The sequence below is a fragment of the Cupressus sempervirens genome, chromosome 1 (genome assembly GCF_028749045.1).
Source record: "Cupressus sempervirens isolate cs-2001-9-10 chromosome 1, ASM2874904v1, whole genome shotgun sequence".
In the NCBI taxonomy this organism is placed as follows: domain Eukaryota; kingdom Viridiplantae; phylum Streptophyta; class Pinopsida; order Cupressales; family Cupressaceae; genus Cupressus; species Cupressus sempervirens.
In genome coordinates, this window is record NC_143118.1 from 597,072,315 (window position 1) to 597,088,716 (window position 16,402).

The window sequence follows — 16,402 nt, forward strand, 5'->3', positions numbered from 1 at the left end:
TCAAAGCTCATATAACCCCACATTTTTGTAGAGGATTGGGTGCATCAGCAGTGAATAGTGATGGAACTTGAAATCTTTTAATTCTCCACTCTGAGCCAGGGCAATGTTTTCCTTCATCACCTCCAAAATGTATTCAACATAATCATACTCTCCCCTGTATCTCACACATCTTTGGCTATGATGAACTCAACACCTTACACCATATCAGTTCCATCTTTTCAAACCACCTTGTGGACACCATATACTTTTTCACAAAGTAATTCTTGAACTTGTCCAACAGCATCATCTTTTCTACCTTCTTGGGATAGTCACCTACATCTTTTAGGTCGATGAGAATATGTTGTAGCATAGACTTCCCAGTGTAGATTTTAGTATTTCTCTCAAATTTCTTCTACAGATCCTCTAAATCTATAGATTGGCCCATGGCTCCATCCAATCCAAAAGCTTCAATGAATGGAACATAGTCAAGTGTACAGAGAATAGTTCCATCTCTCCAATGGAAGGATTTGGGGATTAGATTATAAGATTGAATTAGGGCCTTCACCAAGCCAACATCCACGAAGAGCTTTGGAAAGATCAACTTAGCTAGGTTCTTCTTCCATGGATTACATACCAAGATCTTCTTCTCTCTGTTGTGATAAAATTACTTGAACAGTTCAAAACCTATGACCCTAGGGAATACAACATCTCTACAAAGAGAATATGGGTCAAAAAAAGCATGGTCATCTATAGCATTAGCATTTGAGGAACTAGGGAAAATCTTAATCCATTCTTTGACAAACCTATTAGGTTTTCATTGTCACATTTTCCCTCCCTTAGAAGTTGAAGTTCTACCATTTCTATGTCTGACACTAGAATTTCTTCTACCTCTTTATCAAACATCTTGAAAGTATGCTAGAAAAAAAATATGAATTATGCTCTCAGGCACTAAAAACAATTATTTGTATGCACTGAAAACTCTACAACTCAAATTTTCTTTTTCTATAGATGATAAATTGTATTTGATTGATAGAATGTCATTATAGCTCAACGTAAATTACTAATGCTCATCTTTCCATTGATTCTTAGAATGCTCGAGCCATAAAATCAACTTATTCTGTCACCTTAAGGGAGTGTTTCCATTACTATCTAGCAATGCACTTTTTGTACCATACTCACACCTCATTTTTTGGGAAGTCTATTGTCATTTCTAGCTCAAAAAGGTGAAACACATTTCATGTCAACCTAGGGTTTATGATCCTACGATTGTCATAGAAGTCAAAACCCTTTTTAATATGGGGATCAAAGGCTTTATGATCTTATGATTTTCATTGAAGAAAGAGACTCCTCGTATTATCTTATGATTAAAGAATGGGTTCTATGATCTTATGACACCTTTGAAACAAACCCTTATTGAACAATCATAAACCATGGGAAAAACCCTTACGATTTCATGACACATTAGTTATCATGGCATTAGAGTTTAATGTTGAATCCTTTAGGATCTCATGATAGGCGGTCTATATTAAATAGTGTAGCATCTTATTTCAACTCACCTTACCTTACAATCTTATGATCATGGTTATCTATCACTTCATAACATCTTAAGTTACCTATTAAACCCCATGATACTATGATAAATTGTTACCTTTCTTTATAGTAGCATCATTGACTTTATCTTTTACTTTTATGATCTCACAATGTAGCCTTCTTTCTAGCATCACAACACTTTGTCAATTGGCTTGAGATCTTATGGTACATTGTTTATCGTAAGATCAAAGATCACAATATGTTGCATTAAAATATAGCTTATGTAAAATAAGTTTGTGGCCCCACTAGTCCAACTAAGCATCCACCTGGTGTACGTTTCACACTTAATCAATAAGGATTAGACACCCATCACTTTTCTGACACTATACTACCACTTTTCCTTGTCATTTTTCACCTTAAAATCTTACAATCATAAGTAACCCATAGCATCATAAGCTCAAAACATCTTATTCATGACCTTGCAATACCCATTGCTTTGTATCATTGTAGAACTTTCAATCTCACTTCCCAATCTTATAGCCAAGGCTTCATCGTAACATCTTACAACTTTTCAAAGACCTTGATGTCCCAATCACCTTTTTGTCATAGGATCATAAAACTTAAAATGCTTCCTTGTTCGATACTTCTACAATCCTATGACAAACTGTATGTTGCCTGTTCGTAACCTTTGTCAAATGTCTTTATGATCCCCTGATCACCTTCTTTGTTAGAAAATCACACACAAAACTTAGAACCTCTTCAACATGACACATGACCATATGATACAAAGGGAATCATAAGATTACGCACTTTAACTTTTTCATCTATGATACTATGACACACTGCATATCTTAAGATCAGGGAACTAAAAACATTACGCTACGATCCTCTACTAATTCTTGTGTTGTAACATCATAAGAGATGATGTGATAGAAAAATAAACTCCCACTTAGATACCTAGAGTAAGGACTAGACTTTGATTTTTGTGAAATTTCTTGTAGGATCAGATGAAAACATAATCCTAGGGCATCATTTTTCACACTAGGGCAAGGGAAAAATAACTAGATTAGGGCAAAAATACCATGTTAAGGCTATTCTCTAAAAATGAAAACTAATAACACATGAACCCTAACATCACAACACTCCTTTAAAACATCTTCACCATAAAATTTGCAAATTTAAGTTCAATGAAAATAGGGGCTATCATCCTCCACACATCTTTTGTCTCTTAAACATAGCCTTTGATTTTTCTTCTTGAGAATCTTGAGCTCAAACTCAAAATAAGAACAATTTGCCACCCTTGATTTGACCTCTTAATCCATACCATCTACTTTTCTTTAAAATAAGGCTCTCTCCTCACTCTATTATAATCTTTTATCTTGGAATTTTATGCTATTTTTATGTTGTTTCACTTTCACTTGAGAACTTGGGCACTCAAATTTGCATTCTCATTTAGTTTACTTTCATATTAGCTTAATATTTTCTTTATTTCTTATTAGCTTAAATCACATAATTTAATTAGGAGAACTTTTAATCTTGCATTGTTAGATTTTATTTTACTTTCCTTGTTCTTATATTAGCTTTACTTTCCTTATACTTGCATTTTATCTTAGCTTATCTCTTGCATCTTCATCTTAGCTTACTCTTTTATTTGCATTTTCACTCTCACTTGGGAATCATTAGATACTAGCATTTTTTTTTCTCTTACTCCATTGAATCTTCCACCTTGTAGGCACCTTTCAAGGGTCACTTATCTTGGTTTATTTGAGAGCCATAAGCACCATATCTCCTTTATTTCCATTGTACATTATAAATAGGAAGCTATAAGTCGCTTCTTGAGACTCTCTCTTCATGGGTTCCCTTAAGAGTAATGCTTTATACAAGTATGCCCACATTTGAGCATAAATAGAGAAGTTTAAGAAACTTCTTAATTGGTTTTAGAAGTATTCTTCATCATTTTGCATATCTAGTCTATAGGGTTTTCTATATCACCTTGTTTCATCTTTCTTACAATGTAGGTCAAAATAAAGGGGGACATATGGGCACCTATGAACTTTGTATAATCATCTCTACTAAATCTTAGGAGATTTTTATTTTTTACTAACATATATTCCATAGGGTATTGGTAATAATGGTTTCTTGAAGGATTTCAGTGTTAGCTATATCCTTTTTCTTTATTGAAATTTTTCTTAAATTTAGCTTTCATATTCACATAGTGTCATATTCAACTAAATTGGGGATTAAATGTATCATCTTAAATTGGAATAATTTTGATTTAATGGTGGTTTATTACATATTAATGTAATTTGATAATAAATTTATATTTATGTTGCATTTGCACATATCTCTTTATTTCTCCTAGATGGAATTAGGATAGGATCTAATGGATCCTCCTTGGAATTCCTATTATATGGCTGAAAGCTCAAGGTAGGACCTATCCCTTTAGTGTCCTCATTTTTTATCTTCCAATCACCAAAATCTCTATTATGCACTTAAATAGGTTTTTTCTCAAGATTTGCACAAAATTTCGTAAAGTTAATGCATATTCCTGAATCCTAGGGGAATCCCACAACTTGTTCAGCCTTAAGGTCAGGGATGCAATGCATCCCTACCTAAGATCATGGACATATTTTATCCCTAACTAGGTTATATTAGCCTCAACTCATAATGCAATTGATAGTGGGAGACTATTACCTGATAATGTTATCAATATATGTAATTGAGTCATATAAGTTGTTATATTGTCTTTGATGTATAATTCAGTATAGTACCATATCATTAGATTGATGAAGAGGATTTGAAGAAAGTATGATGAAGAAAAAAGTGATACGCAAGGTATTCAATGGGTACTTGAATAAGTCGGATAGTGATAATGTATTATTGATTTGATAATTTTATAATCATGTATTGTTGCAATATATTGAAGAACATAAGCCTAACTAAGTGAAAAGGTTAATGAAGGTAGACTATATTCACTGAGTGAGTGTAGTATTGCCTAAGAGATTGGAAAAGAAAAAGAGAAGTAAAATGTTTCTCGAGTGAGTCAATTATAACTGAGTTCTATATTGTTCGAATAAATGTTATGTTTATTGAGTAACAATTGGATGAACAAGTTTGGAGAATTGGAATTAGAGACCAAATTTTGATGGAAATTTGGAAACTTTGAGATGGTCTAAGGCAAGAGTCAAAGTTTGTTGCAAGAGCAACAACCAGGAAAATTCAAGAAGGATCTGATGATGGAGATTGAAGAAGGATAAGGATGGACACAAAATTCTATGAAAGTTATATTTTTCGAGTGTCTAGATTCAATGTATGAAGTTTTCAAATCTAGAAATCTTGCATGAACCTAAGATCAATGAATTTGATTAAGTTGAAAAAGAAGGAAGGATCTAGAAGCTTGAACATGACTAATTAAGGAGGAGAAAAAGATAGATTTAGGTTGTTGATTTTGATAGGTTGCTTACTGATTTTTTTGTGTTTGTTGATGATCATATTACTGAGAGGAGATCAATGTACAAATTTGAAGAAGGTAAAAGAAGATAAGTTGATCCAAATGAACTGAGTAGTGGAAGGAGCAAGAAAAGGTGTTAATTAGCCAAGTCAAAGTAGAGAGTGAAAGAATATCTGAGAGAGATCAAACCAAGAAAGAGCAAGGAATAGAGATCTGAACAAGCAAAAGTAGTTATTATTCTTAAAAGATCATTTCTACTATTACTTTTTAACCATTGTAGCAGAAAATCTCAAAATTATTGAGTGAACCTAACAAGTCTCTAAAATTATATATGGTAACATCAATTAGTAGTGTTTGTAATTCCTTTAAATCATGCCACTTTTTAGTCTAGAACAAGGAGTGATAAGCTCTAGATGATCTTTTGTTGAAATCCTCTAACAAGGTCACATTAACAATGTGTATGTAACCTTTATGAAGGTTGGCTCCTAGCAAAGCTCACTTTAGAAGAGTGAAAATATTTGGGTTGTTGATCCAAGCTAGTTTTTCCTTTCATCGGGTTTCCACGTTAAAGTATTGGTGTCAAATGTTTGAATGTTATTTGTTTTGCAAGTTGTTTTACATGTTTTTACAGTTTACTACAACTCAGTAACAACCAAGTTTAAGATCGATAGTCACTAATAAATTTTACATATACTTGGTAATACAAAGAATAGTGAACTAATAGTTTAGAATAACAGTGAATTAAATAGTTAAGTGTTAGGTTGAATGACTATAGCTTGTGATTTTCATTAATGTTTATGAAGTTTAATTGGTACTAAAATAGTTTGAAGGGACCATATGATAACTGGTGATAAATGAATCACCCCAACCCCCCCCCCCCCCCCCAATTATCTAATAGGTTAAGTATATAGTGTGTCCCTAACTTGAGACCTACTTTGGTTCTCCTTCTCGACCCTTTTGTCAAGGTTTATTTGAGGCATTATTTTGATTGCCCAATTGATTGATAGGAGAAAGTTTATTCTGAATCCTTTATAAGCACACTCAATTTCTTCATTTAGCATATATGTGTTACAAGAATACCTCAAAAGAGAAAGATCAAGAAAGAGAACATGTACTCTATGTGGATAATTAATTATGGACATCCCACTTTGACATAGTGTAATTGCAATGTGGAAGCAAAGAGGCTTAGAAACATCCTTTGAATAAGAGAATTATTCACTTTATCATTCAATTCATAATTCAAGATTCAATCATTGAGTAGAAAATATGGATTATGAGTGTGTAGGGGGGAATGTGAACCAAGGAAGTAAACTAGATTTCATCACATAACCTAACACCTCAAAAAGGGAATCAAGTAAAATTGATCCTTTCAATTCCAATTCTAAGATAACTAGATCTAAGAAGATTAGTCCTAAGAAAATGATGAAAGGGCACTAATGAAAATAAATATTTAATAGATATGGAATTATAGAAAGAATACAAAAATTCCTTAAAACCTTAGTGTAGAAAGTGTTTTGAAATGAAATTAATACACTATATTTAGAAAGTAGATGGGCAAAAATGAAGAAAGTAATAAGAGCACTTAACATAAGAATGAAAAGGAACTTTGGATCTAATTTTCTAAGGTCTTGGCAACTCCAATCAATGAATAATTTGAACCCCAAACCTAAAACTATGAGATTTCCAAAACCCAAAAATTATTTGATTATTTGGAAGAGTTGACTTCTCTTAGTAGGGGTGAATTTAGACAATAGGTATGAAATATGACCATTCTCAATAGTCTCTAAATAGGTTATTTGAATCCATGACCTATTCCTCCTAATATTTGCAACCTACAAAATAAAGGGTTTTTTTTTTGTTGATGGGGGTTTTTCCTTGGTCAAATTGTAGTTTTGGAATTAACTGTGAAATTGAAATAATTGTGTAAGAATTTTCCTTAGGGAAAAATTCACCCAAGAACTAAGAACTCAAACACAAGCACAACTATAGACCAGAAAGAAGGATGATCAAAAATACAATGTATTCAATTCAATATTCATCAAAGTACACTAGGAGTGCCTATATATAAAGGCCTTTGAGATGCATCTAGAATGCCTAAGAATCAGCATCATGATAAGTCATACAACTAGGCACATGTCCACTAGATATGGATTATCCTCCATTGAGCACTAAAGTAAGTGTGATGATGAGAGGATAAGCCTACAAGGTTGTAACATGCAAATTTATGTTGTAGAAAACATGTGCTTAAAAGGGAGTGTGAAAAATTGTACTATCTACATGACAACTCAGTGAATGATGCAAACTCCAGTGTTCTAGACACCATGTGTGGAATTAGAGTTGTGCACTTCTGTGTTGTCAACATAACAACTCATAAAGGTACACAAGCTCCTAAGTGTCTCACAAAATAAAATAATAAAATAATGAAATATAATAAAATAATGCATTAACCTAAGTAAATTTAAGTAAGTATAAATAGTAAATATGTATTTACACCAAGAACCCCCCCCCCCCCCCCCCCCCCCAAGTGAAACTTAGAGGAATGCCCTTAAGCTTATGAAAACTAGGATGTAAATGCATGATGGGTCCCAGCTACTAGGCCATGTTAGGTACCCATGTACATAATGAAAATTTAATCTCTCATAAAGCAGGGAAGGAGGGAAAACCTCATAGGAAAAACCATCCCCCAAAAAGAGAGATGAAAAAACTAGATGCATGGATGGATGGAGTAATCAAGACCCCTGCCCCCCCCCCCATTACAACATACATCAAGTATATACAATAGTGAAGAATGAGAGAGACAAGACCTCATAAGAGGAAAAAGTCCCCCCCATAAGAAAGAAGAGGAAGAGAGATAAGGTAGTTGCCCCTTCCAAATGAAGAATGTTGACTAGTGATTGCTGCTCCAAGGAAGAAGCTGGTCCAAGAATGTTAAATGATGCTCCTCCCCTTTGAAAGAAACAAAGGCAAAGGTACAATCCTAAAGATGTATGGTGACCCTAAAACCTACTCAAGTGTCCCTATGCTAAAGATCGTCCCTTCCAACACTATTGAAAAGAACAAATATAGATCTAGCAAGGATGTCTGTAGAACCTATCCCAATGAGCCAACTATCTCCATAACTGATAAAGAGACATCCTCCAATTGTTGTTCATAAGGATCCACAATTATGCCAACCTATAAATATTGATCATGTAGAGAATGGACATGAGGGTCAAAGTGAGCCCTCACAAAAACTATAGAAGGACCATCTTCATCAAAGAGAAGATGCAAATCATCAAGGGTGTCTCCCAAATCTATGGTGTGTGACTCCATGAACAAACCTATAGTGTCTTCCAAGAAGTCATCAACTACAACTGGAGCTGGAAGACAACATGTACCCTATTGTGCTAGACCTATCACTATGGCAATGTATGCATGTGGACTATACTAAATCTATTGAAGCACTATAGCTGGTTTCACTATTAGTTTCCACAGTATATGAAGTGTGAAGTGGAGTAGAGGATAAGTTGGGTGAACTTTCCTCAAAGTGAACATCCTTCTCCACAAAAATATCATGAGTCTCTGGATCCATAAGTCTATATGCCTTAGCATCGTCTTCATATCTAATGAAAGTACAAGGCCTAGGTGCTAGCGCCTTGCATCCCTTGGAAGATAGGTTTACCCATGCTAGAAAATCAAAGACTCTGAAGTGACTCGCAACTAGTTTTCTGCCGCACCATGCTTCAAAGAGAGTATTCCCATCTAGGGCATTATGAGGAGACCTATTAAGTATGTGAGTAGCACTGCTAATGGCTTTGACTTCAAGTGTTGGATCAAGAGATTTGGCTTTTATCATGCAACTTGCCATGGTTTTAAGAGTCCTAATCCTCAGTGCTATAACATCTGTCTTATGCAAACTAAATGTTGGTGGATTCTAAAGATCAATCACCTCAAGTTTGTAAAAATATTTAAGTCTTTTGTTCACATATCTACTTTCATTATCGTCCATAAAACCTTGATCTCTTTCCTTGATTTGTGTTCAACATGAGTCTTGAAGGCTTGAATCTTATCAACTACTTCATTCTTGTGATGAAGGAAGTAAACCCATGTGAAGCATGAAAATTCATCAACAAAAGTATGGATGTAGCGGCCTTGGCTGACTGATGTCACTATAAAGGGTCCTGTTAAAACCATGTGAACCAACTGGAGAACAATTGGTGCTCTAGATGACTTCCCTTTATCATACTTCTCCTCAAGATGAATATCCACTAAACATGATGAACTCTCACCCTTAGAAAATTTGATGTTAGGTAGACCTTTAACCATGTGTTTTGAGTAAAGTTGCTAAATATGGTAGAAGGCAAGATGACCAAACCACGCATGCCATAATTTGATTTGTGAATGTGAGTGAGTCAACAAGGCTTGAGAAGGAGACTTATGCACAAATTTGGAGAAGGTATAAAGCATCTTGTCATGATTGATTGTCCCACTACAACCAATTGAAAATCAAATCTGAATAAAAGTAAATTGTAGATTTAAAATATCATACCTAAACTTGCAAATCAGGGCCTCTGAGTGCCAATTTGTAAAAAAAATTGCCTCACGATTGACCTTGTCCTAAGATAGCTGATTTGCATCGAATCAACGTTCCAAATGTAATGGCAAGGTCCATTTAGGCTCTAGAAGCTCCCAATTTCTACAATACTTCAGATTCAAGCTGAGGCACTAAAGAAAAAATGGTCTCAAATGGCTATGTGTAGAGAAAATCTCCAAGCTCTGATACCATGTAAGAATTTTCCTTAGGGAAAAATTCACCCAAGAACTAAGAACTCAAACACAAGCACAACTATAGACCAGAAAAGAGTATGATCAGAATAACAATGTATTCAATTCAATATGCATCAAATTACACTTAGAGTGTCTATATATAAAGGCCTCCAAGATGCATCTAGAATGCCTAAGAATCAATATCATGATAAGTCATACAACTAGGCACATGTCCAGTAGATATGGATTATCATCAATTAAGCACTAAAGTAAGGGCGATGATGAGAAGATAAGCCTACAAGGGTGTAACATGCAAATTTATGTTGTAGACAACATGTGCTAAAAAGGGAGTGCAAATAAGTGCATTGTCTACATGACAACTCAGTGAATAATGCAAACTCTAGTGTTCTATACACCATGTGCTGAATTAGAGTTATGTACTTCTGTGTTGTCAACATGACAACTCATAAAGGTACACAAACTCCTAAGTGTCTCACAAATCAAAATAATAAAATAATGCATTAACCTAAGTAAACTTAAGTAAGTGTAAATAGTAAATACGTATTTACACCAGCAAATTGAAATACTGAAAATGTAAAGTAAATGCATGAATTCACCTTACATTATTACAATCTCTCAAATCAAATGTAATGATCTTACTTAACCAATTGAATAGGATTGAGAAGAATGTGAATGAGTGTGAATGAAAGAAACTATTTCTTGATGACAAGCTCCACTATCACCAAGGAAGGAAACTAGATCTTGAAAGGTAGTATTACGAATATAGAAGATGGATGAAGAAGCCCCAAACTTAACTCCTTGAAACCCCTTTAAATCAACTTGAATATAAGATATCTCCTCTCTAAATACTTGCAAAAGGATCTCCTTGAATGCACTTGAAGTTGGCTTGAATTCTTGATCACTTGAATGCTTGAAGACTTGAGTGTTCGAACACAAATGATTGATATGAATACTTGATTATAAAGGGTTCAAAATAAAATTTCTCATGTATGTTAGTTTTACCTTATGTTAGCACCTCAAATCAATCCAAACTTGAGACCTAAGAAGCCTACCCAAAATAAGTCCCAAGAAAGGATGCACTACATCCCTAATTGGGCCAAGAGGGATGCACTGTGTCCTTGATCAAGAAGGGACACACTAAATCCCTACTTACTAGGTCCCATAATCTATGAGAATCCCTCAAATTCTTGAAATAGGTCTCAATCTTTGTAAATCAAGTGCAATTTTTGAAAAAAGTTTGTTATAGTGTGTAAAATAAATTTTGAGTGATTGAAAGAAGGAATGGGAGAACCTAAGTGATTAGATCCTACCTCAAGCTTTATGCCATGAAATAAGAATACTAAGGAGGATCTATTAGGCACTACTCTAATTTTTCCTTGGAGAAATGAGAAGAGATGAGAAGAAAAGGGGATAAATGCAAATAAATGTAGTTTGTGCATTAATGAGTGCCAAATCATCATTAAATTGAAGTGCTTCCAATATAACACAATACATTTAGCCCCCACTTTAGCAAGATTCTAGACTCAATCCAAACTCTTGGTAAAGTAGAGCACAAGACATAAGATAATATTATCGTGATCAAGGAGAAAAAGAATCAATCGATCCCCCAAGGGTTGAGTCTTTACTAACTTGAAGATTATAATATGAGAGAAATCATTGATTTAGAGAACTAGAGAATGAAGGGGTGTGATTTATTGGCTCCTAATTTAATAGTCTTTAAATAACCAGGAAACTAAGACAAAATACATCTAAGGGTAGCTAATTTCTATTATTAATGAAAATGAATAGAACCTAGGCCAAATATAGGCCAACACTCCTACACTTTAGGCTCTACAAAACCTAGGCTCACTGCTCCACTGGAGAAATACACCATGTCATCACCACATATTGCATCACCATTGCCTCTCAAATATCATCACCATCACCTCAATTTCCCAGGTACCATGGAAATGTGTCATAATCCCATGCTTTTGAGGGGATTTGGGGTTAGTCATCCAAAAATATAAGACAAAATCCTAAAATTGTGACACCTATCACATGTTGATGTCATCATCTCTACCTCTGGATGCCACCCTATTTCCAACTCAAAGTCACATCTCTCTACCATGTCATCAATTGGAACCCACATTCCACATGGCATTATGTCCCATTATCGCAATAATCTTTTGCAAAACTACCACCTCTTTATGAGAATATGACATCCTATCATGTGTACACCTTGTCCACATCACCTTTTTGGTTCAAAAGCCACTTTAAAGATATTAATTAACTCACCAAAATCCATGTCATCTTTGAGTTTTTATATTCATTGGTCAAAATTATCCTTTGTTGGCATCAATCTTGTTTATGTATCTTAGTGGGTCTCGCATGCATGGGAAATTGTGTCTCAAAAGGCCCTTGCCTTTGAGACATCGATATGTTATGTGTGTAGACATCAAAACACTAAAATGAACCTCCATAGGGCCAATGTGGGATAAAATCCCTCAACATTCTTTACATCTCTTGCGTATATTCAATGTTCATTTTGAATCTTTCCCTCTCCATGTGTTTGCAATCTCAAATGAAACTCTCCCATACCTTTTGCTGATTTTTTCAAATATAATAAAGGAAATTTGAAACAAATCACTTTGTCACTCCTTGTGTTTTTTATTTGCAGACTAAGAGGTATTAATGGAGGCTCATCCATTGGAAATAGTCACAATTATATAAATATGTTTGGCCAGGATCAAGCCTTCACATCTAAGAATTGATCCTTGTGCTTGAAATTTAAAGTAGGCCTAATCTCCTCTTATTTTGTAAGACCATTCACATTCTATTCATTTTCCTTAGCTCTTGATATAACAAGAGTCTAAACATAACCTTGCAAAAAATTTAAGAATAGGTACTCAAAATTCTTTTGTAATTTTGAGTCCCAACAATGTTTATATATGGGGATGTATGCCCCTTGCGGGCATGGCAAGAATTTAGATCTTTGGAAGAAGCAAGTTATTCCAAAAACTTTCTTCTTGAACAACTCTTATTGAAATGAAGAAATCTACCCTAACTATACAAATGATGGCCCCACACCACTAAAACTTCAAAGAAACTTCTTACCTTGTCAAGCACTTGATTCTCATTTCCATCTTCTTGAGGTAAGTTGAAAATTCTATTCACTTTAGTTTCACAAATCATATCTACATCTTCAATTACGTCATTTGGAAAAACATAATCATCCTCTTCATTTTCATAGTCCATGGAAAAAATAGAATCATTCTCAACAAAGTGATCACTATGAAAGTATAGATCAACATGCTCATAAAAATCCAAACCAAACTGAAAATATGCTTCATTATGAAACTCGTGCATGCTATCACTCAAAAACACAAAGGACTCACATTCAACTTGATCCAAATAGTTACATATATCATGAACTTGCAACTCGCTTTATGCATCCAACTGTGAAGAATATTTGATATCTGATTCAACTCCACTTACCACACCATTACTCATCCAACCAGATTTGCAACACACTGAAACTTCTTCACACTCCAATAATGAAACCAATCAACATAATGAGAAAAAACAAACTCCAAATCACATCCACCTTCAACATTATTCACTTCATCAAATGACTAATCAAAACCAAAAACATAAGAATAAAAACTATTATCACATGTCTTATCCCAAGCTGATGAAGAGCACTCTAATTCCTTATCATCTTCAATGTCAAACCTTATGGAAGTGACTTCAATTGGAGTAAAATCAACATAAGTAACATCAGATCTCACACATGTAGAAACACTCAATAACATTTGAATCTTTTAAATCTCATCTTACCTTTGTAGCTACAGGAGTATTATTATCTTTATCAAACACATTATTATTGTGCAATGCCTCACATTCATGTAGATTCTCTTTTTCACAATATATGTGTTGAGATTGGAAGGTAGATAAATCTAAGTATACATCATGCCATACAATAACACCATCATTTTCTCTTTCATTTAAACTCCTATAATCTGGTAATAGAAAATTAGAGTCACCATTAGATGCATACCTTTCAAGATAATGTGTCAATAATGGTGAAATGGCACCATCATTTTCTCTTTCATTCAAACTCCTACATTCTAGTAAAAAAAAATTAGTCACCATTAGATGCATACCTTTCAAGATCATGCTATCACTTGGAAACATAAAAGATTTACATTCAATTTGATCCAAATAGTTACATATATCATGAACTTGCAACTCACTTTGTGCATCTCACTATGAAGAATATTTGAAATCCGATTCAACTCCACTTACCACACCATTACTCATCCAATCAGATTGTGACACATTGAAACTCCTTCATGCTCCAACAATGAAACCAATCAGCATAACAAGGGGAAAAAAAAATCCAAATCACATCCACATTCAACATTATTCACTTCATCAAATGACTAATAAAAACCAAGATCATATGAATACAAAATATTATCACATGCATTATCCCAAGCTAATGAAGAGCACTCTAATTCCTTATCATCTTAAATATCAAACCTTATGGAAGTGACTTCAACCAGAGTAAGATCATCATAAGTAACATCATATCCCACACATGTAGAAATACTCCAATGACATATGAATCTTTTAAATCTCATCTTACCTTTGTAGCTATAGGAGTATGCTTATCTTTATCAAACACATTATTATTATACAATGCCTCACATTTATGTAGATTCTTTTTTTCACAATATATGTGTTGAGATTGAAAGATAGATAAATCTAAGTATACATCACACCATGAAATAGCACCATCATTTTCTCTTTCATTCAAACTCTTATATTTTGGTAACATAAAATTAGAGTATCCATTAGATGCATACCTTTCAAGATCATGTGTCAATAATGATGAAATAGCACCATCATTTTCTCTTTCATTCAAACTCCTATATTCTAGTAACAGAAAATTAGAGTCACCATTAGATGCATATCTTTCAAGATCATGCTATCACTTGAAAACACAAAGGATTCACATTCAACTTGATCTAAATAGTTACATATATCATGAAATTTCAACTCACTTTGTGCATCTAGCTATGAAGAATATTTGAAATCTAATTCAACTCCACTTACCACACCATTACTCATCCAATCAAATTTGCAACATGTTGAAAAATCTTCACACTCCAACAATGAAACCAATCAGCATAACAAGAAAAAACAAACTCTGGATCACATCCACCTTCAAAATTATTCACTTCATCAAATGACTAATCAAAACCAAGAACATATGAATACAAACTATTATCACATGTCTTATCCCAAGCTTATGAAGACCACTTTGATTCCTTATCATCTTCAGTATCAATCCTTATGGAAGTAACTTCAACCGAAGTAAAATTGGCATAAGTAACATCAGATCCCACACATGTAGGAACACTCTCAATGACATTTGAATCTTTTAAAACTCATCTTACCTTTGTAGCTATAGGAGTATGCTTATCTTTATCAAACACATCATTATTGTACAATGCCTCACATTCATGTAGATTCTCTTTTTCACAATATATGTGTTGAGATTGAAAGATAGATAAATCTAAGTATACATCAAATTGTGCAATAGCACCATAATTTTCTCTTTCATTCAAACTCCTATATTATGGTAATAAAAAATTAGAGTCACCATTAGATGCATACCTTTCAATATCATGTGTCAATAATGATGAAATATCTTCACTACTCAGCAAGACTTCACCCCAAGTTTCTTTCTCTTGGCTACATGCATAATCTAAATGCACTCATATCTCATCATATTCATACTCATCACAAGAATTATCATGTCTACTACTGATACATTCCTCACTTTCCATATACATGTTTTTCATAAGACTTATCATCATCTAATTCATCTAATCTAGAATCCTTCTCTTCACAATCACAAGACAAATTATCAGCATCTATAGATTCATCATATTCCCTATCAAAAGATTCAATATAATAACCATTTTCAAACAAATAATTCTCAATATTCTTCATATCTTCTTCAAAAAAATTATCCATTTCTAACCTTGCGTGCGATGACCAATTAATTGAATCCAACACAAAGGCACTTAGAAACATAACAACCCATGAAGATTCTTTAGACCTCCAAGAAATGGGAAGATCCATGAGTGTTAACTTAAACCTCATGTAAACTTAGATTTCATTTTGACCTTGAATACTTCTCACTTTCAGCCTTATGAAATAAATAAGTTCATCTTGAACCTCCTTTCTCAACATGAAAATATCTTCATAAACACTTCCATAACTTGGTAAACTATTTTCAGATCTAAGATTTGACCCCATTTCAAAAATTATACTTCTTTTACTAGTGCTAAAACCACTAAATAGAGGCACTCTTTTTCAACCACATAATTTTCATAAAAAGAAACATCAATGAAAATTCAAATACCTTTAGTGTTGATGCTAAAACTTAATTTGTTGATTAGGCACTGTTGTAGATGGAAATTCCTTCACCTCACATGAAAACCATGTAGAGTTGCCACCTCCTTGAATGAGGATGATGGAATCACAACTTTGACTCACTTTTCAACAATTAACTTCCATAAAATTAGTAGAACAAAACAAAATTTAAACTTGTCCATCAAAAATTTATGATTTCTTTTCTCTTCCCAAGAACTACTCACAAAAGCTTTAGATCTACCCAACAAA

The 16,402-nt window shown here is 33.7% G+C and overlaps 1 pseudogene; it reads right to left on the reverse strand.

The window, feature by feature from the left end:
• The window catches only part of LOC149578851 (uncharacterized), a 34,533-nt pseudogene extending 18,782 nt beyond the window's left edge, over nt 1-15,751 (reverse strand).
• Nucleotides 15,752-16,402: the final 651 nt, after the last annotated feature.